This window comes from Stenella coeruleoalba (genome assembly GCF_951394435.1).
Source record: "Stenella coeruleoalba genome assembly, chromosome: 2".
NCBI classification, from domain to species: Eukaryota; Metazoa; Chordata; class Mammalia; order Artiodactyla; family Delphinidae; genus Stenella; species Stenella coeruleoalba.
Window position 1 is genome coordinate 72,174,280 of NC_137147.1, and position 26,065 is coordinate 72,200,344.

At 41.8% G+C, this 26,065-nt stretch overlaps 1 protein-coding gene across 1 annotated transcript in view; it reads left to right on the top strand.

Moving 5' to 3' along the window:
- Positions 1–447: 447 nt before the first annotated feature.
- The window catches only part of STXBP6 (syntaxin binding protein 6), a 319,768-nt gene continuing 294,150 nt past the window's right edge, over positions 448–26,065 (top strand). The window contains exon 1 of the mRNA XM_079912942.1: positions 448–466. The gene's annotated coding sequence lies outside the window, so the exon portion shown is untranslated. The remainder of the gene's footprint in view (positions 467–26,065) is intronic.

Here is a 26,065-nt window from a genome sequence, read left to right on the forward strand (position 1 = left end):
CCAAGACAGAGGGTGGAATAAATAGAGTCCACAACTGTGCTTCTCAGTCCAGCACCACTGATGTGGCAGTCTGTGGAAATCCTCCCAGAGTCCAGCATACGATTGTCCTGTGTACTGATTATCAGAACGGCTGCAATTAAAAACCGAAAAAAACACTTGTACATTTTCAAAGGGATTTTCATGGAATGTTAGGAGAAGACCGATAAGGTATCTCTCGCATGACTTATATTAAACTGGAAGTCTAGGTAATGTCTAATTTTTTATTTTTTTTTTGCAGTACGCGGGCCTCTCACTGTTGTGGCCTCTCCCGTTGCGGAGCAGAGTCTCCGGACGCGCAGGCTCAGCGGCCATGGCTCACGGGCCCAGCCGCTCCGCGGCACGTGGGATCTTCCCGGACCGGGGCACGAACCTGTGTCCCCTGCATCGGCAGGCGAACTCTCAACCACTGCGCCACCAGGGAAGCCCGGTAATGTCTAATTTTAAATTCACTTTTTTTAGCATGAAGCAAGAGGTATTATACACCTTTTTGGACATTTTGTTCTATCTTACTTTTGTTGTCTCAGAATTATTATGAGTGTTTTCAAATGTATTTTAATATTTTAAAATCAATTCCACTTTAATTAATATACTTTTATGGTCTATAGTTAGAAGATTAACCACTTTTGAGGTCCAATAATTAAGGACTTAACTTGCAGAATTTCTTTGACAAATTAAAAAGCAGATTGAACATGTAAATGTTTTTGGAACTTAGGCTGAATATTCTCTAGTGAAAATATGAACTATCCTTCTGAAGTGCCCAGGGAAAGCATGTCCCTGGTCCTCCCAACTGCTAAGTATCTCCCACCCTCTGTTACTCTTCCTGCATCTACTCAGCTTCCTTGGTGAATTAAATGGAAGTCCACTTTAGTAAAGCTACTTCAAAACTATATCCTGACCACCCTCAACCCCGGATCTTTCCATCTTGAAACAAAGGGAAATGACCTCTTTTCTCATTGTTTTATTTAAAAGAACTACAAACTCATGAAAATACTGCATGTTACTTTAGAGTCACGCCAGCCACATTTTTGCTGGTTTGGAGATTCACTGGGAAGAGAATGAGCTGTTGGCCAGATAATGAGCTCTTGGCCAAATCCCCTCGTGTGTCCCAATGTGTTACCATGTCCTAAACGTGCGTTCAATGAGGCTTCTATTGTGGCTAACATCCAGCATGCCCAGAACTGAAGCCAACTTAGTCATTTCTTCAATCTCTTCCAGATCTGGCTGGGCTCGATAGCTAGGAGGCAGGGATAGAGCAGCCTGAGAATAATTAGGTGGGGAAAATATTTACTATGATAAACAAGGTGTTGATGTGGCAAGCTAACCAAAATATCCCTTGTCAGGGATATGATGACAAACTGTGTCTCTCTCCCAGTCCTCTTGTCCACCTATCGTTTGAGTGATTATCTCTAATTTCATCTCAGCACTTCATGTTCTTCACAAATTGATGACCTCAGAATTCATGCCAGGATATTCTTGGTTATACTGGGAATCTAAGATATTCTTATTATCATTATGCTTTCAGAGACATTGATTTCTATGATACCGAAAATGTTAGGAACTGGCATGTCTATGAAACCAAAACTTACAAAACCTGTCTTGTTTTGGGTAGCATGAAAATAGTCAAGGGATAAATTGCTCTCTAATAAAACTACTCTTTATTACCACAAGAACTCTCTGCAGTGCACAAATACAGATGCTCTAAAGGAATGAAATCACTAGCGTTAATACACTGCACCCCGTGGCATATGTAAAGGTGAAGTAAAATGATGTACAAATATATAAAATTTTTAAACGACTTCACGGGAAGATGTTTAAAAGTTTCCAAGGTTCTCGGTTTATAAAATCAAGTTTTAAAAAGTTTTAGTACATCAACAAATGTTTTAGTGCATCAGTAAGACCTAGCCTGGTGACTAATGAATCTGGAGGATTCAATCTAGGCAGAACTATCTTTTTTTCACAGTATTTTAAAGGACATTAAATCTCTGATGTTCCCAGATTATGCTTTAGAAGAGTTCAAAGAACTGGCTTTGATAGAGATGGCTTTGAATGTGGACTGATGATCGTTTCTAAGAAGAAACTTGAAAGTAGGTGGAGGCAGTGACAGCAAAGAGCAAATGTAGGTCCAGGAGCCTGTAAGCAAGGTCAGGCTTTAAACATGGCAAGAGTCCTGCCTCCTAGGAACCTTAGAATAAGAACAAGTTAGAATGCTAGCTGCAGAAGCAGAGAAATGTCCAAGCTATCCTGCAGGACTTCTAATACCCATGTAGTGGTCGCTAAGATGGGTTCATCCAGAGGAGATATGAAGGGGAGATTAAATAATTTTTCTGTTGAAGAAGTAGTTTTAGAAACTCCTAGGAGATGAAGTGTGCTGACCTGAATTTAATTCATGAACCTGACCTAACTCTGAGCCAGTCATAGGCTCACTGGGTTGCAAGAGGCCTTAAAGGTCATGTAGTCTAAGTACCTACATCAGTGTTCCCTGGAAGGCAGACGGCTAAACAGCTGGATCAAGATCCTCCTCGGGTGATATTTTAAAATATAGATGCCCAGGCCACGCCATGGGGCCTTCTAATTCAGTTGGTCTAGAATGAAGCCCAAGCATCTCTACTTTCAACAAGCTCCACTGTTGGAAAAGCAACTTGGAAAGAGACGGATGGATCAGGCTGATAGAGCTCAGGGCCCAGGAACCTGGCCCACCTGCCACTTGGATGCAGGTACTTGGATGAGTTTCCAGGCAGGAAGTCACACCAAGGGGCTATCAGATGGGATGCCCAAGCAAGAGGCTAGGGCATGGTGATCCCTAGTGATCCAAGTAGACGGCAGGCAGGCAGAGGCCAGCAGCTCCCTTCAAAAGTCTGGAAGGAGGCATAGTCATAGCTAAGGCCAGGTTCAGAGATAGATGCTCAGTCTTGAAAGTTATCAGAATCTGAGGAGGTTATCCACACCGGGACACAGGCATGGAAGGACCAAAGAGGTCCATGGAGGTGGGCGAAGCTGCGGCTTGGTCACGAGAATAGGGCAGAAGCCCAGTCTTTAAAACTAAGACAGAACCAAGGGGAATTCATGTTTGCTGAACACTTTTTCTCTGGGAAGTACAGGCTGTCTCCTGTCCTCCTCCCTGTGTTACCCTAACACATGCTGATTTAATCTTAATAGGTGAGGTGAATTTGCAAGGTGATCACAAACTAATTTTTATCTCTCTGGGCCACAACATCATCATCTTTAAAATGAGTGGAAAAATTCTTACGCCACAGAGTCTGGAAAGGATAAAACACGACAGTATAGTCTAAAAGGAATTTCATAGTTCCTAAAAGGAAATCCTTAATTTATGTGGTACTATTTTGCAAGACAGTGTGTTCAAAAACCTACCAGGACCTTCTATATCCAGTTAACCTCCCTGTCTAGCTTTTTTTTTTTTTTTTGCGGTACGCAGGCCTCTCACTGCCGTGGCCTCTCCCATTGCAGAGCACAGGCTCCGGACGCGCAGGCTCAGTGGCCATGGATCACAGGCCCAGCTGCTCCGCGGCATGTGGGATCCTCCCGGACCAGGGTACGAACCCGTGTCCCCTGCATCGGCAGGCGGACTCTCAACCATTGCGCCACCAGGGAAGCCCCATGGTCTCTGTTCTTGACCAAGCAGTCTGTCACTCAAGGCTAAACTTAAACCCCAAGAAGTGCAGGGCTGCTCTAGGCTTCACTGGATCAAAGTAACACCAAAAAATTTATTGAAGTACATCACAGTTTGGAAACCAAATAGAGAATCAATGAGAATGCATCATTCTCCCTTGCCTTTGAGGCAAATAGGAAAATGGTGAAGTTCACTGAAAACTTAACTGGAGTCTTTTCCCAGGAAGACAGGAGCTGAGCCTCATTTTTTAAAAGTCAGAAGCATGAAAACAAATAGTAATACATGCTTTAGGAAAATCACTCTGAACTTTGGTTTTAACTCTGTTTAACTCTAGAGAGGGTGTTTTAGGACAAACAAGTCAAAGTCTGTCCAGTTCTCATCTCTGAATCTTTCCTCTCTTCCTGGCGAGGGCCTCTTCACCCACACCTGCGGCCCTGGCTCCTCCAGGAAGAAGTTAAAACTCCTAGCCTCACATTCTCTGACTGAGGCTTGTCACGACTTACACTACTCTGGCCCTGGCCTTATAGTCAGTTTCAAAAACTAAGAGATGGTTGTTGGATAAATATATAGGTAAGTTTATATAATTATACACATATGCACAGATTTATGTATCTGTATAGATCAATTTGCCTATCTATCAATATAAATATATCTGTACGTCAGTCACCTGGTAGGTGATGTGTCAGTTTAACAAACATTTATAAAACCCCTACTGTGCACCAGCCTCTGTATTATGCACTAGAGAAAAAAAATATAGTCAATATTATGCACCTAGATGTTACCTCATTTGGTCAGAGTCACCCTGTTACACCTTTATTATTTTATACAGAATGAAAAGAGAGACCAGGGACACCCAAAGAAATTAAATAATTTGTTCAAGGTTATAGAGAAAGTAAGTGGTAGATGCCTCTGTCCCCAAAACACAAACACATCTGGCCTCCATGTGTTGCTTCTGAGTCTTTCCAAGATCTAGTCTTCCACTTTGATCCTGTTTCTAGCAGTTCAACCAACCTATGGATCCGTTTCCTGATTCCTTGCCCAATAACCCTTAAATTTGTTTCTGAACTCCCACACTCTGATAGGGGGAGCTTCCCTAGGGATTGAAATTCTTCCACTAAACTCCAGGTGGCGCTCTGTCACTAGAGACCATGCACGCCAGCTGCTGGCTGCTGGGCCCTTTGCATCTGTTGTAACCCTTGTTTAAGGAGGAGAAAGCCACAGTGCTGGCTCCATTGTTCCATCAAGATCAATGTTATTCCAGTGGTGACCTCCCTGATGCTCCCGGCTTCACCAGATGACATCATTGCTTGTCTCCTCGCCCTCTAGATACCACGCTCTGCCTAGCAGCCTGCACGCCCTCTCAGACCTCCTAGGCCTGCCTGTGTGTGTTCTAGGTCTTTACCTCCCCACGTGTGCCCCATCCCAAGGTGGTTAATCAACTCATGCCTGACTACGCCCCAAGACATAATAGGAAGTACTATAACTGTATTCAGTTCTCCTGCAGCTCAGTTTGTCAGTAAATAACAGCACATAAAATGTCAAGGGACTTCCCTGATGGCGCAGTGGTTAAGAATCCACCTGCCATTGTAGGGGACATGGGTTCGAGCCCTGGTCCGGGAAGATCCCACATGCCGCGGAGCAACTAAGCCCGTGTGCCACAACTACTGAAGCCCACGTGCCTAGAGCCCGTGCTCCGCAACAAGAGAAGCCACCGCAATGAGAAGCCTGTGCACCACAATGAAGAGTAGCCCCCGCTCGCCACAGCTAGAGAAAGCCTGCACGCAGCAACAAAGACCCAATGCAACCAAAAATAAATTTAAAAAAAAAAATGTCAGGAAAGAAAGGGGGTCCACACTAGAGGAGAGAGGACTGGCAGGCTGGAGGGAATAATCTGAATTAATCTCTCTCTTATACACCTACACACACACACACACACACACACACACACACACAGTCTCTCTCTTTCACATATACAAATACAGTTTCTGTCTCCTTCTCTCTCTCTCTCCTCATTCTCTTTGTCTGTCTGTCTCTCTCTCTCTCTTTCTCTCAGTTAAGTTTCTATAGGACTGAAGTTCAGAGCAAGGAGTTCTCACCCAGAGCCACAATGAAGGGGTCAGAGTGACTTGTGAATCCAGTGAGGCTAGAGCTATTAGGCCCCTCACTCTCGCTGGCCTCTCTGAGCACCAGGAATATGCTTTGAGTGTTCTAAGTGGTAAAAGGAAGCCAGGCTACAACAGGAAGCATTTCATGTTAGCTTTTCTGATAAACTGCCTAAAGAGATCTCTGAAGAAAGAAACATAAATTTCCAAGGAGCCATGCTGTGATTTATTTTCTCATTCTAAACGAGTATTTACATTTTTACCCGTTAGTATTGATAATTTTGTAGTATATTAGGAAAGCTCCCCAAATTGAATAAGCTATGGGCACCACAAAACTGAGACCCGCTCCTGGGAGGGAGAATACTGATACCAAAGAAGGAAGAAAATTCAAAAGTTGTGCTGAGATCCGAAATGCGGGAGGAGACTCTCAAGTGTCAGCCCAGCACGGGGAGCAAAGGCAGTCAGGGAAGGTGATGCATACAGTCTGGAATCCAGGAGTCTAGTTACAAGCAAAATGGGAGGGATTCAAAGAATTGCTAGAGTATTGTAGCTTGCCGTTAGGAGTCCCAGTCAGGGGAGAGGCCAATGGGAGGGGTGATGGTGTAGATTGGTCAGGGCAAGGCATGGTGTCAGGGGTCCAATCAAGGGCACTGGGGTTGATGGCAAGGCTGCAGTCCAAGCAGAGGAGACCAGGACACAAGTGCTATTGCACAGACTGGGCAGACACGGTGGGGGAGGGGAGGGGAAAGCCCTTGACCAGTGGGCACACAGGCGCCGTTGTTGCCTCACCCTAAGACATCGCACCCCAGTGGTGCAGTTGGGCACCTTACACGTTTGTAGGCTGCCTCAGGGACTCCTCAGAGAGGATGTGGTGCTAAATTAGCAGGATTGGGGAAGGCAGGCAATGGCAGGCCAGGAAGCATGATAAGCAGTAGAATCTTACCTATGAGATGGGGATACGAATATTACTAACCATCTCGGAACATTGTTGGGATGATGCAGTCAACGGTGTAGATAGAATGGAAAGCCTGGTGCCTTATTCAATCCTGGAGAACCACTCAGCTTTCTGGAATGTGATTCTACCTTGAATATGGTCAGAAGAAGGGAGTTAAAAGCATCCTGGTATGAGAGTCGCAAATTGATTCAAGGAAATATCACAATAAGGAAAGAGCAGCTAATTTTACTTCAAAAAAGAAATCACCAATACAATGCAAAAAGGCAGCTTATGTGTTTCCTCATTGATTTAATGAATTCCTTGGTAAATTTCTATCTGCTTAGTTGGTTAGTGATTGGTTAGTCTTCCCTTATGGTAACAGTAATAGTTTTAGTTTTCCATATAGTAATGACTACCATTACTGTATTTTATTTTCTCAATTGACATTGTACTCTAATACCACTCTGTTTCCTTGTGTTGTGGGAAAAATTAGAAATTTCTTTCCGTTTCAACAGTTTACCAGGTGTTTGTGCCCCTCCCCCAACTGCCCCTCATTCCGGAATGCGGAGTGTCCCGAGTTGACTCCCTGATATCTGTACATAGATAAAGTCTCCTGGGCGTCTGGTCCATCACTCAGAGATCCTGCCCTCATGAGGACATGTTGATCCCCAGCACTGAGACCTGTCACCAAGGCCTTTGGAAGTGATCTTATCCCCAACTGAAAAGCTAGATTCCAGTTCTATCTCATTACAAAAGGTTGGGTCTCAGCCTTTCAACAGAGCTGTTTAGACCAAAGCAAGAGATACATGGTTACAGTTAAACCGCCGAAGGATGTCAGAAGGTTAGAGGCTGGGATTTTTATTCAGTTCAGATGTGGACCCTTTTGCCTTCCTCTGAGGGGAAAAATATTTACTGTTATTAAGGAAAAATTTCTACTAACTGCAGTCGTGTTCAAAGCACCCACAGAAAATACTTTGAATGCACGAGGTTTCTCTCAGGGAAGAATATTTACTGTTTCAGAGGAGGGAAAGGAGTCAGTCATACATTTTCTCCCACCTACCCTAGCACCCACGATTAAGGGAATTAATTAGGTTTTACTGAATCTCCATGACAAAGCAATCCTTGCTGGACCTCTCCAATTCCCATCAATCTAGAGATTATATCACCAGAAGGAGTGGTGGTAAATGCTCAAGAGACAACACAGGTGAAAATGGGCTGAAGTCTGGAATCACCAATTGCTGTCTAAATCTGTGGGCTCTGGGAGTCTTCCTAAATTGTACCCATAAGCCATAGCAAGATTAAGCCATGCTTAAATCTCCCCATCCTTTCTTTTAATTGATAAATTGTAATTCTTTTTGAAAGACAGGAAATATTTACCCTAGCTCTTATTTATTTAAATGAGAGACGTCGCTTGCAGAAAGAAGCAAATGCAAGTGAAAACACAGCTACCATCACTATGTATCATTTTCTAAAATGATTTATAACACAACACAGCATAAATAACATCCAAATTAAAAGAGAATCATCAACTCAATAAAGGCAAAGCCAAATCATTGCTCTTTAGTAAATGTCTGCTAGAACCTCAAAAATGTACACGACGTGGAAAAGTTCAGAAATACAACAGCTGTACAGAATTCAGCTTAGTGCTTTGTATTTGGTATGTGCCGAATAAATTTTTACTAAATTTTTCACCTTCAACTCTAATGACCAATACACATTTACATGGTCTGAGGTGAAGTCTGTGCAGCTTTGACATAATTCAGTTAATTCAGCATTATAAATGCCACGACTAATCTGGCAAAATTATACTACCAATTCCTCCTTATTTATCTAGTTGATTTATCAACCCCACATTCCATTTTGTGTCTGACCTCAGAATGACATACAAACATAATGAAAGTGAAAATTGAGGACACCTGCAGATATGGTTCACACTCTAAATCCATGACAGTGTGGGCATCGAGCATAGAAGAGCTCATGCCATGTGTTCTCCAGGGATCAAGGTGGCAACAGGTTGTCCCTGCAGCCAGGCCTTCACATTTGAAGGAGGAAACTGTCAAACTGTGATTCCTCTGGGCAACTCTTTGCTCTGCTGTAGAGAAAATCCAATTAGGGCATTGCCTGATTGGGTACATTGATTCTTGCCCTAATAAATAGGGATTATCTGCCAGGCCATGGCCTCCTTCTAGCTGCACTGCAGAGAAAAGCCAACAGATATTCTTCTCACACCAGGCCGGTAGCTTAATCTATTACTTTACATAGTGTCCAGGGCAGCCCCTGATTAATATAGTTCAGCCAGTTTAGGAATCCGGTTGGAGAGTGGGGGAATACTGCTGCCGTGCTCTCCAAATAATCCTGACTCTGAGATAGCAGAAAAAGAAAGGGTGCTTTAGAAAAAATTAGGAACAGATAAATTGTCGGTAGAGATGAATATTTCTAAGTGTTCAGACCTCCCTTCCTGCCCACTTGAGATCTTTCAGTGGTTGGCTTTGAAGTTAATTTTTATCTTGGGCTTCTTAGACCTCCATCAGTAAGACGGGATGACTTTACAAGGAGAACTGGTCCTGCTAGCTTTGAGCGGCTTCTGTGTAATTTTAGGCAACAAGGAACACGCTCCACAATGCAGTGTGGGAGGGACAGCACCTGACTGTGAGTCACAAGACCGGGGTCTGGCGGAGCCTCCACGGACAACAACAGAGTCTCCATCTGGGTCGATTTCTGCATCTTCAACATGGGGTTGATGGGCTACTTTCTGCCATATCCAAAGGAAGTACCTTGGGAAAATATTCTAAGAGAGTTCAAACAATTTATAATATTTTGGAAGAGAAACAGAGACTGTTAAGGTAAGCCAAGGGGCGTAGGTTCTTTGCACATGGAGGTGGAGAATGGAGCAGTTAGTCAAACAGTTACTACAAAAACCACTCCGGCCTGCCACAGAGAAGGGCAAACAATACTCACACACTTACCAACACTTATCTCACTAACCTGAGAATTTCAGATCAAAGGAAATTCTTGATCTGATTAATTACCTGAAGTACCCAGATAATTCCCTTAAAAATCTCAATTTCACATCGGTAGGGATAACCTCAATAAGGACAATATTCTCTTTTAAGGAATGAGACACTAGACCTAAAACCACTTCTCTCCCTTTGAAGTTCATGTCTGAGGAAGACAAGTATTATGCCATTTTCACCCAAATGGAACCTAAGACTTCTGAAGACCACAGGAGCTATCTGGAGTGTAGCTAAGAGGTTAAGATTCAGACTCTTCCAGAAAGCCTCTCTTGAAGTCATCTCTCTAGGGTGACAGACTGAACCCTGGGGGTTTCTGGGTGATCCTTGCACAGCATTAAACTTTAGTTCCATGGTTGTGCTACTAGGAGATATACATCAAGATTGCAATAAATTGCAATCCTTCAGGCTTAGACGAGCTTGGGGGGATTTTATTGTGGTCCTTAGTCTAATTTCTGGAAAGAGTTTGTGAAAGTTCTTCTCAAATCAATAGATAGGATGAGAGAAAGATACACCAACTTTGTACATTCAATTTAAATATTATTGGGGGAGGGAAAGGGAAATAATTCTCTCACTGTATCTTACTCTTTGATTCCAGAAATGAATCTACATTCTTAATTTTTCAAAGATATTTGAGACATACAAGTACATACACATATATTTCTCAATTTATGACTACCCTTAATTGTTGTTATAACTCAGGTATGTCATTTAGCATTCCTTAAGACAAATCCCTTATCTTCATAAGGTAGGTCATTTTAATAATGCATAAAAGTTATTGAGAATTTTAATCCAAAACCTTTATTTATGTTACAGCTTTACAGTAGCCTTGGGTAGAAGACAGGCAGTGCTTCATATTTATGACCACAAGATGTTAAATGTAACTTCCTGAGTATAACCTAGTTGCCTAGGAAAAACAAAATGCTGCTTCTAGAAGCACCTCTGTTAAAGTGCCTTCTGTTGGGGAGAAATTGACTGAACAAATGTGACAATGCAAGAAAAAAAAAGTGGCAGTACCAACTCCATACCTAATGATACTACTCCTTGATAAGACTTGGGCTCTGAGTGTCAGCCTTCCATGGCTCCTGTAATCTGTCAAATTCACCACCAAGTCTCATAAACTTGGGAATCCAAACTTTCTTATAATTTATTGTATAAGTCTTAACCTGCACAGAGATCAGTCTCCCCTTTGGCCTAATGTTCTATCCTTTCATCCAAGCAGTGGTTTTGCCCTTCCCCTAAGAGACAGGCTCTCCCTTCAGCTGCTGAATCAGGCCAAACAACCCTACAGCCACCTCTCCCACCCTCAGGAGAGCACACTCATGCTGGGTTCATCCTGGACCCTGATTCAGAGCAGGAGCAACCCAGTATTACACAGGAAACCACAGCAGCAAGAGAGAGAGAAAAAAAAAAAGGTCTCCTGGCCTACAGTGCCCTAGCCCTGTTCAGTAAGGTTTTCTTAAAGATACAACTTGAAGCACACTAAGAATCCAGCATTACATGTAACGCCCAGAATTCCAGACCAACAAACACTGATTCATTTTACAGATTCAAGGAAAAACAGGACGCAGGAGGATATGTGAAAATCAAGGATCTTGTTCAAAAATATAATGTTCTGACTGCAGAAAGTAAGTCAAAGCAACATGACTATACATCAGGTTTCATAATTCTTAATATTTGAGGAAAAATACCTTCTTAGACCTACACGACTCCAAATTAAATATATAGGTATATATGTAAATCTCTATGTATCTGTGTATCTTGACCCCTTATAGTTGAATATCAGGCTTAAACAGGGCTTAGCACACAAGCTCAAACACTGACCTACAGGCCCATTAAATCAGTATTGATATTTGCAAGATCTAAACAAAATGAGAAGAAAAATTTAGTGTGTGTGTGTTTGTGTGTGTGTGTGGGTGTATCATTGTTAAGCTTTCTCTTTTCCTTACCCCAAAAGACTTACTCTTTATTATGTCCTTCCTGTGTTTTTTTTTTTTTTTTTGGTAAAATTATCTCTCTTTTATGAAATGATGCTCATAGTAGAAAATGGTTTTGCTTTTTTGATGTTGCTTGGTTTGTTTTTCATTTGGCAAAATACAATGTTGAAAACTTGATATGAGTGTCCAAGTTTGGGGAGTAGCATAGGTATTTTACTGATCCTTGAAATCCTTACGTCTGGGACGTAAGACCCAGACCACATACAGCGGACTCGATCTGATGTTTAAATGCTTCTTAATAACCCGCACTCATCAGTCCTAGTTCTGGCTCCTGCAGCCACGTGGTTGTCCTTCTTCCACATGAAAGCCCTTTTTAAGTTCCTGTGCTGCCCCTAAAATCTTTTTTGTTCACAATAAAAACAAAAACCAAAAATAACACCTTTTATTGTCTTCAACTATCCTTTTGAGCCAGACCTCTAAAAAGAGCTTGTCAAGAGGAAGAAAAAACTTGAAAGAAATATGTATATACTGTTGTTATTATTTTTGTTATCATTTAAAGAAGGAGTCACATCTTTTCTATGTTTTATAAATGAGGAAACTCATTTATAAAAGTGGTTAAGAGACAATCGAGATCAAACAGCTTGTAAGTTACATTCGGAATATGGTAAAAGAATATGCCTTGCCCTTGATAAATGTATGCATGAAGACCAAGGACACAGAGAGTAGCAGATGTATATAAATTAATTCAACAAACATTTTCATCGTGCAAACTACACCATGCCTCGCTATAGCAGCAAGCTTACAAAGAACATGGAAGCGTCCCTGCTTTTGAGGAGCTCACAATCATGACACAGTATGTAAATGAAACAGTGAAAGTAGGGACTTCCCTGGTGGCGCAGTGGTTAAGAATCTGCCTGCCAATGCAGGGGACATGGGTTCGAGCCTTGCTCCGGGAAGATCCCACATGCCGTGGAGCAACTAAGCCCGTGCACCACAACTACTGAGCCTGCGCTCTAGGGCCTGCGAGCCACAACTACTGAGTCCACGTGCCACAACTACTGACGCCCGCCCACCTAGAGCCTGTGCTCCGCAACAAGAGCAGCCACCAACCACAATGAGAAGTCTGCGCACCACAACGAAGAGTAGCCTCTGCTCACCGCAACTAGAGGAAGCCCGCATGCAGCAACGAAGCTCTAACGCAGCCAAAAATAAATTTATAACAACAAAAAAATATCAGAAAAGTATTTTAAAAAAACAGTGAAAGTATGAAAACAATTGCATGAGAAAATAGGAACAAAAACAACTAAGTGAAAGTATGAACAAAATTGCATGAGATAATAGGAACAAAAACAACTAACTTGACTTGGGAGAGCTGGAAAGTCACAAGAGAGGACGTGATATTTAGGCTAAGGCCATGAAGGATGAGTAGAAGTTTGCCAAGGAGCATGAACCATTACCTAAGATATTTCCTACAGAAGGAAGAGCATGTTTGGAGGGGAGATATGAAGAGTTCAGTTCCAGAGTTGAACTTCAGGTAACTTGGAGACATCCAAACAGGATAGCCAGGAGGCAATTACACCATGGAAAAGAAAACTGAAAAAACAGACTTAGGACGTGCCTGCTGTAGAGCTGCAGACTGTAGAGCTGGAAAAAACCTTTTTCACTCTTCTACTAAATTGCAAAATGCTTTGTATAAAAGCTTAGAATGAATTACTTTTAGCTCTATGATCCAAGAGGGTTTTCTTTTCTGAATCCTGGTGCAGAAACCCATTTTCACTGGTAGTGATGAAATGAGAAAGAGAATAGGAAAAGTATCCTCTAAAGGGGTGAGTTTCAACAGTGTGAGAATAAAGTTATTCACCATCAAACTGTCTCTTTAACTCATAGCTACATACTGTTAATCTACAGCCAATGGGTTCTCAGGGCTTAGAGAATATTTACTGTAGTTTGTCATTCTAGCAAAACAGAAGTGAAGGTTTAGCCTTAGCTTTGAAATTCCTTAATATTGCCTGCCTAAAATTATTTCCCGATAAATATGGAAGTGACTTCTGGAGAGTGATAAGCACTCTGTGATTTTTTTTTTTTCCATCCTAGCAGAGATAGGTAGCTTGGTTTAGGTCTCCGTCGATTTGAAGCATGTCTGAGAGATACCGACGTACAGATTTGCCATCATTAACTCTGTCTTTAAAGGCAGATGGGTGGTGGGACAGAGAAGGCTGCCAAGGAGCCACTGTGTGCCAAGAAGCATCACTCTGATAACTGTTCTGTTAAAGTGAAGGGAGCTGGCTTATACCAGGGTTACTCTGCTGTGAGAAAGGCTGCACACAACAGGCTGCACCTGCATGAGACAGTTCTGGCAGGATCTCTTCAGCCTGGTGTTCGCTGAGCCTGCCTCCTGCATGCTCCGTCCAACAACCACAAATTCCACTCCTGGTGTCTCCTGGAATGGAAGCTTGGACCTCATCATCTTAGCTTTAGCTACACTTACACACCATGCCATGCACATCGTAGTAGCTCCGTAATTATTTTCTGTTTGATGATAAACGCAGCCAACAACAGTCACAAATTTAAAAAAATAAATTTGAGTCAACCCCACCTAGCAACGCTGCCTGCCCACACGCTTAGGATCCATATGTGGAGGTCTTCAGAAGACACGATCCAGAAAACCTCCTGCCGGCATTGTTTGCTCCTTCCTTCTTACGCATCCCTTGAAAGTTTCAACTTGAAATTTTGAATACTAACCTGGATAACCAATTGGGCTTACTTTAACCTCTAATACTACATTTCAACTTACTGAACGAAATGATCTCTCTCTGTCCTGAGGCTTCTATTTTGAGTTTTCTCTTGGCACCATTTAAGCATGCACTTAAAACTGGGATTTTTTTGAGCTTGGATGAGATGCAGAATAATTTTCTGTTATGCATGAGTGAGAGGCAGGAAAAATATTTCAGAGAAAGAAAGCTCTCTCTAAGTGGTTGTAAGAATAATTTTGGATAGAACTGATAGAGAATTTAATTTTAGCAGCATTAATATGTGGAACAAAATACTAAAATATCACTTCCCTTCTTTGTGGTATATTGCTAATCACACGTAACACCTGTGATTAATATATATTTTATTTGCATCTAAAGAATTCTCATCTATATGCCTGCATTAAGAGCCTCCATTAAAAATACAGAGCTTCAAAATTTAAAAAACCCAAGACTTAGATACAATCCATTCAAGAATATTGTTCTCTGGGGCTGCTGTTGGTCAGCCTCCCTCCAGTTTAATCTGTCTCTCAGCAAAAATGCCAAGACAGTTCCAGGGAATATTACACTCAAAAATATTGCTTCTATATATATTGGCAGGAAGCATGTCTGGGAAGGAAAATCATCTTGTCCTAGAAGGCTGCAGAAACTGTCCTGTGAAAAACAATGAAGTAAATCCAACGTGGCAAACCAAAACAATGAAAGTAAAGGTGCATTTTATAAAGGCTTTCAAAGCAAATTCGGTTTCCTTTCGAAAATTTTTGAGTCCTGCGTAGACTCTACTCCTTAAGGCTGGAAAAGAAATAATTTCTCTCTGTCTTGTTACGAACCCTTCAGAGGAAAATCTGAGCAATAATTTGTGGTATTGTGGGATAATCCATTTTAAAACTAATTGTGAAAGCAAGGCCATAATTTAAAGAAAATCAATGGATAGGTTCCCAGGGAGCTAATCCTGGAACTGATGTATTCCTTGTTCTCTTTCTCCTTGACTTCGTTGTCCCACTAAACACAGCTGGAAATCTTTGCCCCCTGAGCCTCTGGTCACAGCACTTGCCTTATTCTTTTCTTTCCTCCCCATCTTCGCTCTGTTACCTACGGTCCCACGCCGATCATGAATTCACATCAAGGTCTCCGCTTATGTAAAGTTATGAGAATCCATCTCTTGAATTTTCCACGGCAAATCTAATGCCCAAACCTGGTGTCCCTGGGACTGCTGCAGTTCTGGCAAGCCACACATACCTTTCCAATGACACAGGCAGCTAATTCTCTCCCACTTATGCCCTGTTATCCAGTTATCCAGTTAGACATCAACTTTCCTAAATTCTTCCACTGTAATATCACCTAACAATGTTTATTTCTGGGTGATGGGATTTTACAATAAATACATATTAATCATTTAAGCACACACACATTGCATCTTTAATATCCATATAGACAAACATTTTCCTACATAGCCGTATCTTGTGTCTGTCACTTCTTATCTCAATACTAAGCTTTGTGTTTCTCTTTACTTCATTCCTAAGCTCATCTCACTTGTCCTCAAAACCTCACTTCTGACTTGGTTAAGAAGATGGAAGGCTTCCAAAGTGTGTTTTCCCTATTTCCATTCTTATAAACCTCAGAATTTCCCAGGATACTCAAATATTCCTCCCTTGTGTTTTCTAATTGGCCTTGATTCTTTGCCTTTCTTGGATTTTGGCCCATCGATTGAATATCTCCTATCTCTCTCTGGCATCTTCCACCTCTTTCTGGAAAAAAAAAAATCAACTTCTCCTGTACCCACAACATTCCCATAAGTCATCTGAGAAAAAAGGGCCTTTTTTAGCTGTGCTAATCTCTTAAGCTACCAGGCCAATCCCTCTTTCCCTCACACCATTCTTGTTGAGAGAGGTTTGCTTTCCCTCCCTAACTTCCCACTGATTCCTCAACCCGCTGTACTATTTTCAGTTTTTAGCACCCTACTGAAATAGCTGTCTTGAAGATTATCATTTAACTCCCCCAAAACAAATGCAATAGCCTCACTGCAGTTCTTAGCCTTCTTGGCTTCTCTAATACATTTGTCACCACCAACAACCCCCTGATTCTCAAAATTCTCTCCTCCCTTGGCCCTGTGGCTCTCCAGTCCTCTGAGTTCCTTTCTATTTTCTTGACACATATCAGATTTCCCTTTCTGGCATGTCTTCCTCTTTCTATCCCGTAAATATAGATTTCCCCCAAGGTCCCATTGTTAAACCCTTACTTTCTCTCTATATATTCTTTTTCAGGTCCATTCATTGGCGCACGTGTGACTGGCTAGCAAATTTGTATCTCTTACTTCTCTCTTGAAATGAAGATTCGGTTTCTAACCACCTTCCAGACAGCTCTAATTCGTCTTTTGCAGGCACCTCAAACTCAACTGTCCAACATGTAGCATAACATCCTCCGTGTAAATTTCCTCTCCTTGCTTGAAGTTACCGTTTTATCCATATCCTTCCATGTTAAAAAACGATCGAATGGGATTGTTCTATTTACTCAACTGTTTCTTCATAGATATTTTAAGTGATCCTCATTACTGGAATATCTTTCTTCTTTCTTTCCAGCAATCCAGATGCTGTGCAGCTTTTCAGATCTTGATGTCGAGTCCCTACTGTCCTACGACCTGACCACTTCTCTCCTCTGACACCTGTGTCACTTAGGGTCCGTTGCTGTGATTGAACATTTAACAATTTATTACTTGTGACTCATTTATTTTTGTATCATATTTTCTTTAACTTTTTATGTGTCTATATTTCATTTACTCAATTAGATTGTAATTTATTTCAAAGCATGGTTCATTTATTACCTTTCCTCAATCTGTCTCCCTCATTCGTGTGTTAAAAACATGTTTGTGGGTATGGACTATATGCCAAACACAATGTTAGATACTGGAGAAAAATATATAGGACATATTCCAGGTCATAGAGGAATGTACCATCTAATGGAAGAGCCAGAAATAAAAATAAATAGGTATAGCAATGTGATGAATGTGTGTTAGAGCTTTGTGTGGTCTACTTTGGGAAAACAAGAAAGAATGGCCTTGATGGATTAAAAATGATCCCAGAAGACACTACCTGGCTTTATTCTCAAAGGAGGAATAATAGTTAAGAAGGTGGACAAAAGTGAAAGGGCATTCCAGACAGAGCAAATATAAATAGTTAAGAAAAAAGATAGTTTATTTGTAGGACACAAGTAATGAGGTATGAGTAGACTGGGGAAGTGACAGGACTTTGGAAAGACAAGAATCACCAAAGGTTTTAAATATCAACTAAGGGGTTGACTCAATCCTGGAGACAATGAAAAGCCATGGGGAGATTTTTTAATATAGCTTTTTATTTAAGTCAGACATACACACAGGTACATAACTCATACATCCACAGCTCAATGAATTTTCACAGAGCAAACATACCTATTTAGCCAACACCTAGATTTAGAAACACTACCAGAACCCATGGAAAGATTTGAACCAATGGAAATACATTATCAGACTTGCACTTTGAAAGATCTTTCTGGTGCATTGGAGGAAGAAACTGTTTGGCAGGGATTTTTTTCCCCGAAGTTCCTGAATCATTTCTTCTCCCCTCCTTGAGATAGAGCCCTGAAGCTAATTTGCGAGGTAAATACCACTCACTTCTCCAAAGGGTCTCTCCAGATCAAGATGTCCAGAGCGGCCCCTGAGCCCAGACCCAACAAATTAAGCACCAAGAGGGATTCCCCTCCACACTTCCTCAAAGGTCCCCCAGCAAATTAGATGAATTCATCAGGTGAGCTGCTGCAGCCCACTGCATCCCCTGTTGGGAACTGGAGGAACCCAAAGGGGTTAGACAAGTGGTCCTGCCAGAGTTGCCAAAATGTGTTAGCTGAAAACCGGGTTCACCTCTTACTGGGTGTTGAGCCAAAAGACACAACAAAGCCAAGGAGCAGGAGAAGGAAGGATGTATTACTTGCAGCAAGTAAGGAGAACACTGGGGATCTTTCCCAGAGCAGTGTCTCCTGTTTGACAGGGATTTAGATTGCAAAAGCACAAAATCATAAAGGCTTTAAAGTAGTGGCATTGTGAATGGAGAGGAAACATTTAAGAGGCAGAATCAATAAGATGAGAGGCAGTCTTTCAATAGACCGTTATGCCCATATGTACCAATAATGCCCATATGGGGCAGCGCACTCTCTGGTTCTTTGGCAAAGACCCTGTTTAGTCAGGGTTCTCCAGAGAGATAGAACCAATAAGGGTGTGTGTGTGTGTGTGTGTGCGTGTGTGTATGTGTGTAGGAGGCAAGGAGGGAGGGAGGGAGGAAGGGAGAGAGAGAGAAGGGAAGAGATTTTTATTATAAGGAATCGGTTCACATGATTATGCAGCTGTGGAGGCCGAAAGGTCCCAAGATCTGTCGTGATCACCTGGAGACCCAGGAGAACTGAAGGTATACATTTTCTCTAAGTCTGAAGGGCTGAGAACCAGAGAGCTGATGGTATAATCCAGTTTGAAAGCAGGCAGGCTCAAGACCCAGTTCTAAGGCAGGAAAAGACGGATGTCCCAGCGCAAGGTAGTCAGGCAAGAGGAGTTCCCTCTTACTCAGGAGAAGGTGTCTTTTCTCTCTATTCTTGCCTCCACCTGATTGAATGTGATCCACCCACTATAGAGAGGACAATCTCCTTTACTCTGTCTGCAGATTCAAATGTTCATCTCATTCAAAAACACCCTCCCAGACACACCGAGAATAATATTTGAGAAAATGTCTGGGTACCCCACGGCCCTAGCAAGTTGACACGTAGAATTAACCATCATAGAACCCTCTGTGCTGATTGTTCCTTGAATGAGCACTAGAAGAATTGGGCTCTGTGCCTTTCTTCTTGTTCTGCCTCTGTTGCTGGCTGTGTTTTTGTTTGACATATTCTTTCTTTAGATGGTCTAGCAGCCTTTCTCTCTCTTTAGAGTAACTTTCAATAACTACTCTTGTCGCTTAACCACCTCTACATCAATTCCCATGATTAGGAGACTCACATTATCCACCCATCCACACTCCCATACTAGCGGTTGGCCAAAAAGTTCCTTCGGTTTTTAAGTAAAAATAAAAGACACATTTTTAATTTTCACCAAGAACTTTATTGAACAACATATTCACCATTTTGTTCCACTACCTTCTGCCATTTTTCAGGCAACTTCGTAATTCCATCTTCCCGAAACTGTTCCAGGTGCCTTTTACAGTCTTCCTGGGAATTGAACTTTTTCCATTAAGAGAGTTTTGTAAAGACCAAAATAAATGGAAATCCAAAGGTGCAATGTCTGGTGAATAAGGCAGATGAATCAGAACTTCCCAGCCAAGTTGTAACAGTCTTTGCTTGGTCACCAAAGAAACATGCGGTCTTGTGTTATCCTGATGGAAGATTATGTGTTTTCTGTTGATAATTCCGGACACTTTTCATTGAGTGCTGCTTTCAGTTGGTCTCATTGGGAGCAGTACTTGTTGGAATTAATCATTTGGTTTTCCGGAAGGAGCTCATGAGAGAGGACTCCCTTCCAATCCCACCCTATACACAACATCACCTTCTTTGGATGAAGATCGGCCTTTGGTGTGGTTGGTGGTGGTTCATTTCGCTTGCCCCATGATCACTTCCATTCCACACGATTGTACAGTATCCACTTTTCATCACTTGTCACAATTTGTTTTAAAAACGAAATGTTTTCATTACGTTTAGGCAGAGAATTGCCTGCAGAAATACTGTCAAGGTTTTCTTCCCTTAATTTATGTGGAACCCAAACATCAAAGCGATTAGCATAAGCAAGCTGGTGCCAATGATTTTCAACGCTTGATTTGGGTATTTTGAGTATGTCGGCTATCTCCCGCGTGGTATAACATTGATGGTTCTCAATTAATGTCTGGATTAGATCGCTATCAACTTCAAATGGTCTACCCGACCGTGGAGCATCCGTCCAGCGAGAAAGCTCCAGCATGAAACTTCACAAACCACTTTTTAAAATTTATTTATTTATTTATTTAGTTATGTCTGCATCGGGTCTTCGTCTCTGCGCGGGTTTTCTTTAGTTGCGGCGAGCGAGGGCTACTCTTCATTGTGGTGCGTGGGCTTCTCTCATTGTGGTGGCTTCCCTTGTTTCAGAGCATGGGCTCTAGGCGTGCGGGCTTTAGTAGTTGTGGCACGTGGGCTCAGTAGTTGTGGCTCGTGGGCTCTAGAGCGCAGGTTCAGTAGTTGGGGCACACGGGCTTAGTTGCTCCGTGGCATGTGGGATCTTCCTGGACCAGGGCTCAAACCCGTGTCCCCTGCATTGGCAGGCAGACTCTTAACCACTGCACCACCAGGGAAGTCCCGCAAACCACTTTCGACACGTTCGATCCATCACAGCACCTTCTCCATACACTGAACAAATCTTTTCTTGCGTTTCAGTTGCGTTTTTACCTTTCTTGAAATAATAAAGCATACTATGCCGAAAATGTTGCTTTTTTCTTCCATCTTCTGTGTTAAAATGGCTACACAAAAATTCACCAATTTTGATGTTTTTTTTTAAATGCACACTATCACAGCTGTCATAATACAATCTAACAAAATTGTTTCAAATGAAGTTAAAGAAAACTAAGTGCTACTAGAGTCATCTTACAGAAAAAACTGAATGAACTTTTTGGCCCACCCAACACTTCTATCTGGTATACATGCCAAATGATAGAATAATTATTATTATTATTATGTATATTATTATAATAAGGATAATAAGAGAAAGGATATATAGAAAACAGAGGAAGTAATACATGTGTGAAAACAGAAGTGCCCTTTCTTAGCTGTAAATCAGTTTTTAAAATGTTTATTGCTATGAATCTGAACAGGTAACATATATTTAGTTTACTGCTTCTATTTTTTTTAAATTTATATTATTTCTCAAAGTAAAGGCATTGTCCAGGGCCTTTGCACATACAGTTCTCTTCACCTGAACATTTTTTCTAGGTTTATTGAGATACAATTGACATATAACATTGTATAAGTTTAAGGTGTACAGTGTAATAACTTTATGTAAGTATTGTGATATTACTTCTATTTTAATTATCTGTTTAATTTATCTTAAAATATCTTGGGCTTCCCTGGTGGCCCAGTGGTTGGGAGTCCGCCTGCTGATGCTAGGGAACGCGGGTTCGTGCCCCAGTCCGGGAGGATCCCGCATGCCGCGGAGCGGCTGGACCCGTGAGCCATGGCCGCTGAGCCTGCGCGTCCGGAGCCTGTGCTCCGCAGAGGGAGAGGCCACAACAGTGAGAGGCCCGCGTACCGCAAAAAAAAAAAAAAAAAAAAAAAAAAAAAATCTTGACCTCAGCTGCTCTCTCTCTCTTTTTTTAAAATGTCTCTAGCCTTCTTATTTCTTCTTGGTAAATTTTTAACTTTTATCATGCCTGGAAAAAGCTCTGGAATGAAACACACTCAGTGATGGCCGTTCTGGAACACTACTCTCTCCTTGGTTGTCTGCCTGCTTATCTGACCACTGTTTTTATCTTTCTCCCCCGGTACTCTCTTTCCCACTCCCTAAACATTCATGCTTGTAAGCTTCTCTCGTTGGCTCTTAGCTCTTCTCAGTTCGTGGTTCTCCTTGAATAACTAATCTACTTTCATTGCTTCAACAGAGTGTTAGGGTCCTCTGAGCAGCAAAATCCAAGATGCAAAGGAAAGTAAGAAGGGAGCTGGTAGAGGCTGAAAAGCTGCCAGACTGCGATGCCAGTCGGAACCTAAGTGAGTCACAGAGAGGGAGGGAAAGTCGGGTGGAAGCATCCTGGAGGGCTGTGCAATTCTGTGAATGTTTGCCAAGGTCACTGGAGAGTCCGCAAACCAGTCACTTATCAGAGGAGCCCCCATTTCCCTTCTGCATCCATTCATTGCCTGGGAGCTGTGCGTGGGAAAGTTGGCCTTGGTGCAAATACGGGAAGTATTTCAAAGTGTAGCAGCTGGAGCCATTGGTCAATTACACTCCCTACAGTCAGTGATATAAGGAGAGCATTGCACAGCTGCCACAAACCAGCACCTCACAATTCCCAAAGTCTAATCTCCAGCCCTGGCTTCTATTCTAAGCATCAGAATCATAATCTTTTTTTTTTTTTGCGTTAAGTGGGCCTCTCACTGTTGTGGCCTCTCCTGCTGCGGAGCACAGGCTCCGGATGCGCAGGCTCAGCGGCTATGGCTCACGGGCCCAGCCGCTCCGCAGCATGTGGGATCCTCCCGGACCGGGGCACGAACCCGTGTCCCTTGCATCGGCAGGCGGACTCTCAACCACTGCGCCACCAGGGAAGCCCCAAAATCATAATCTTGCTTTTTCCACCAATTATCTTCAACAGATGCCCCATATGAACCTCATTAATGTGCACAATAAATCATTATTGAGTCCCTATTATATGCCAGACATTGTACTCTTCTGAAGAAGCTGGACAAGGGGATAAACATGTAATAAATAAATTATAAGTCACTTGTTCTCTCAACAAGTATTGACTGTGTACCTATTGTACACCAGGCACTGGGGCAAGGTCCAGAGCTACAACAGTGAATAAAACATGATATGTGCCCTAAGGACCTCACAGTCCAGTTGGATAAGCTGAATTAAAAACCACATAATTATCATACAATGTAGTATGTGTAATAGGAAAGGCATAATCTATGTCTTGAAGTATAAATAGGAGGTGTCCACATGGATAAGGGGAAGGGCAGGGTTTCTTAGGTTCTTAACGGCATTAGCAAAGATGCATTCACAAGTAAAGGTATGGTGTGTAAGGAACTACATGGTCTTATTGTTGTAATTGGCTATTTTGATAAGTGAAAAATAATAAATACCGGAGTTGAATGTTTGCCAAGTAAATGAAAGACTATGGAGGGAGAAAGGAGGTATGGGAAAGATATTTAAGAGATACAATTGTGAGGATTTGGCGACAGACTGGATTTAGGATGGCAGAAAAGAAGAATCTTCCCAATCTCAGCATGTCCAACCCCTGTCTCACCTCCTATATTTTATCTCTCCCTGCTACCGTCATGCACAAGGATGCTCCAGTTGGAAACTTCAGTGAGATCCCAACCCAGAGCCTGGCAGGCATGTGATAAATGCATAATGAGCAAACGACTTCATATCTATGAATCCAAAACATGAACTGGCATCATTGCCTATATCACCAGAGTTCTTAGCTGCAACCACAGAATCCATTCCAGAGAGCTTAAGCAGTAAAAGGATTTATTAAAGGGTATTAGGTAGCTCATAGGAAAAAAAGAGAGCTGGAGAATGATAGGAGGCTAAATTTTCAGGAAGAATGTTCATAACCAAACCACAGAACTGGTCTGAGGAGGAAATGGCCACCACCACCTCCAATGCTAAGTGTTAAACCTTGCAACTTGACCGAAATGGCTGCTACAGCCGGTACCAGGGCCACTTCTGTGTCAGGCATTTGGCCTGCCCAACACTGCTGCGGCAACCACTATCAAAACTGGGTACCACCCACAGCAGCAACAACCAAAGTCACACGTGGAGCCCGTCTCCTTTGGTTCTGGTATCAGTGGGTGTATCTTGTGTGGGTGTCACTGACTGGTGGAACCTGGATCACTTGCTTGAGTTTCAGCTGCAAAGGAGACTGAGACGCTTGAGTTTTGTTTTCAAAGTCAAAAATTCTATGTTGGAGAAGTGGGGTTCTTAATGTGGGAAATTTCCAAATATAGGAAGTAGTCAAGCTATGATGGGCAGCTCTACGCACGATGTGCTTAGCTTCACGCATCTTGTGATTTTTATGTAAGAATTAATATTGATGCCTATTTAGAAAAGGCACCAAGCAGACTGTCCCAAGTTAAAAAAGGAATATCCCTGCCTTGAAGCACGCATTTCTGAAGCTTAGACTTCTTTAAAGGGTGTGAGACCATTTCGTACTGCAAACACAGGTAGTCTCACAAGTTTTGATTGCAACTAACATGTGACATTTTTTTACATAAATGGTTAGGCCTGTGTTCCACAAAATACATTCCCCTTTTCCAGGCTTACAGATTAGCTGACAATTTCTTCCATTTAGTGGGTTCCTTTATTTATCTTAGATTGAATAACAGTCTGTTTTCTTCTTTCTTCTTCAAATTGAACAGTTTGGGAGTGCAGTGTATCATTCCGCCAGCTACCACTGCTAGTTCTTGAATAAAATTTGCTCAGATGTTTTATGGTCTAAACAGGTACTTCCAGTAGAACTTTCTGTGACGATAGGAATGTTCTAAATCTGTGCTGTCTGGTCAGAAGGCACTACTGTAGTCCCAGGAAGCTATGGAGCGCTTGAAATATGACTGGTGACTCTATGGGACTGGATTTTTTATTTTATTTAATTTTAATTAATCTAAATTGAAAGTTAAATAGCTACATATGAATAGTAGCTAGTGAGTTGGACAATGTAGGTATAAACCTTCAATATTAGAAAATGACCTTAAATATTAAAAAATGATCCTAAGTTCTTCAATCCCCAACATTCTTTCCTTTACCTCTATTTATGCAAAATATTACTATCCCTGCTATCTGGAGTTGGGTCAGTTTCCTTTCTTTAAATTTTATTGACAGTCTTGACCTAGACTTGAATAACTGTCTTCATTATTGGAATCAGTCAGAACTGGACACACTCCAAGTATATAAAATCTGGATGATCTAGATAAGTGTGTAAAGGCCTCCTTGATCCATTCATTTCCAGCAGAAAATGAATTCAATGATTAACAGTGAAGTGTGATTATACAAGCACATTCTGGGAAAGGTTATATATATACACGTTTTAACAATAGAGGGACGGATTATTCATACTGATTACAGGTGTGTCTTTAAAATCAGGTTATAGGGGAAAATGGCCGAATACTATCAGTGCAAATATGCATCATGATGGTTGTAGGATTAACCAAGTGACCTTTAACGAAAATAAATACATAATGATGAAACTAAACCAATCACAATCTATGCTAAAAAAAGAGAATGGAAATAAACGCCAAGTCTACATCTTATCTGTGTTGCAATTATCCTACGAAGTAACTATCACTCACAGGCAGGCTCAGTAAGAACCTGCTACAAATCCATCAATGCATGGCCGCCAGAATTCATAGCAAAACATAGATAGGATTTTAGTTTAGTTTAGTTTATAAAATTTTAGAACTCACTTGAGAGGACAGTCAAATTGAATACAAATATACCATCCACGTAAATTGTATCATTCACCTGGAAAAACTGAAGGAAGGTCGCACTTTGCTTTCGATTGGTTCACAGCCCAAAGGACTCTCACACTTTGAGAATCCCCTCTCTAGTCATTGAACGTAGACTCTTTGTTCTCTGACACCGTGTTCCTCCACATGGGTCATAGTCCGCCGAATTTAAATAGATAAACAAGCAGATAAATAAGTAAGGATCAGTTACATGATGTTTAACTGGACTGGATATTAAAAGGCGTTCATATCTACATTGAGATTTTCCTCATCGTTCTAAAATATAATCATTTCCATCATGAAAGCCCTCTTGATCCTTACACATGAAATCAGGGGGAAACAAAGTAAAGGAAATTGGAAAGCTGAGACGGGTCAGCAAGAAGGTCTCCTTTGGAGCGTGGAGAAAGTCGTCAAAGCAAATGTAACCTCCCAAGTATACCTGAGTCCAGGTCTGTCCTGTGACATCCTTAAGGG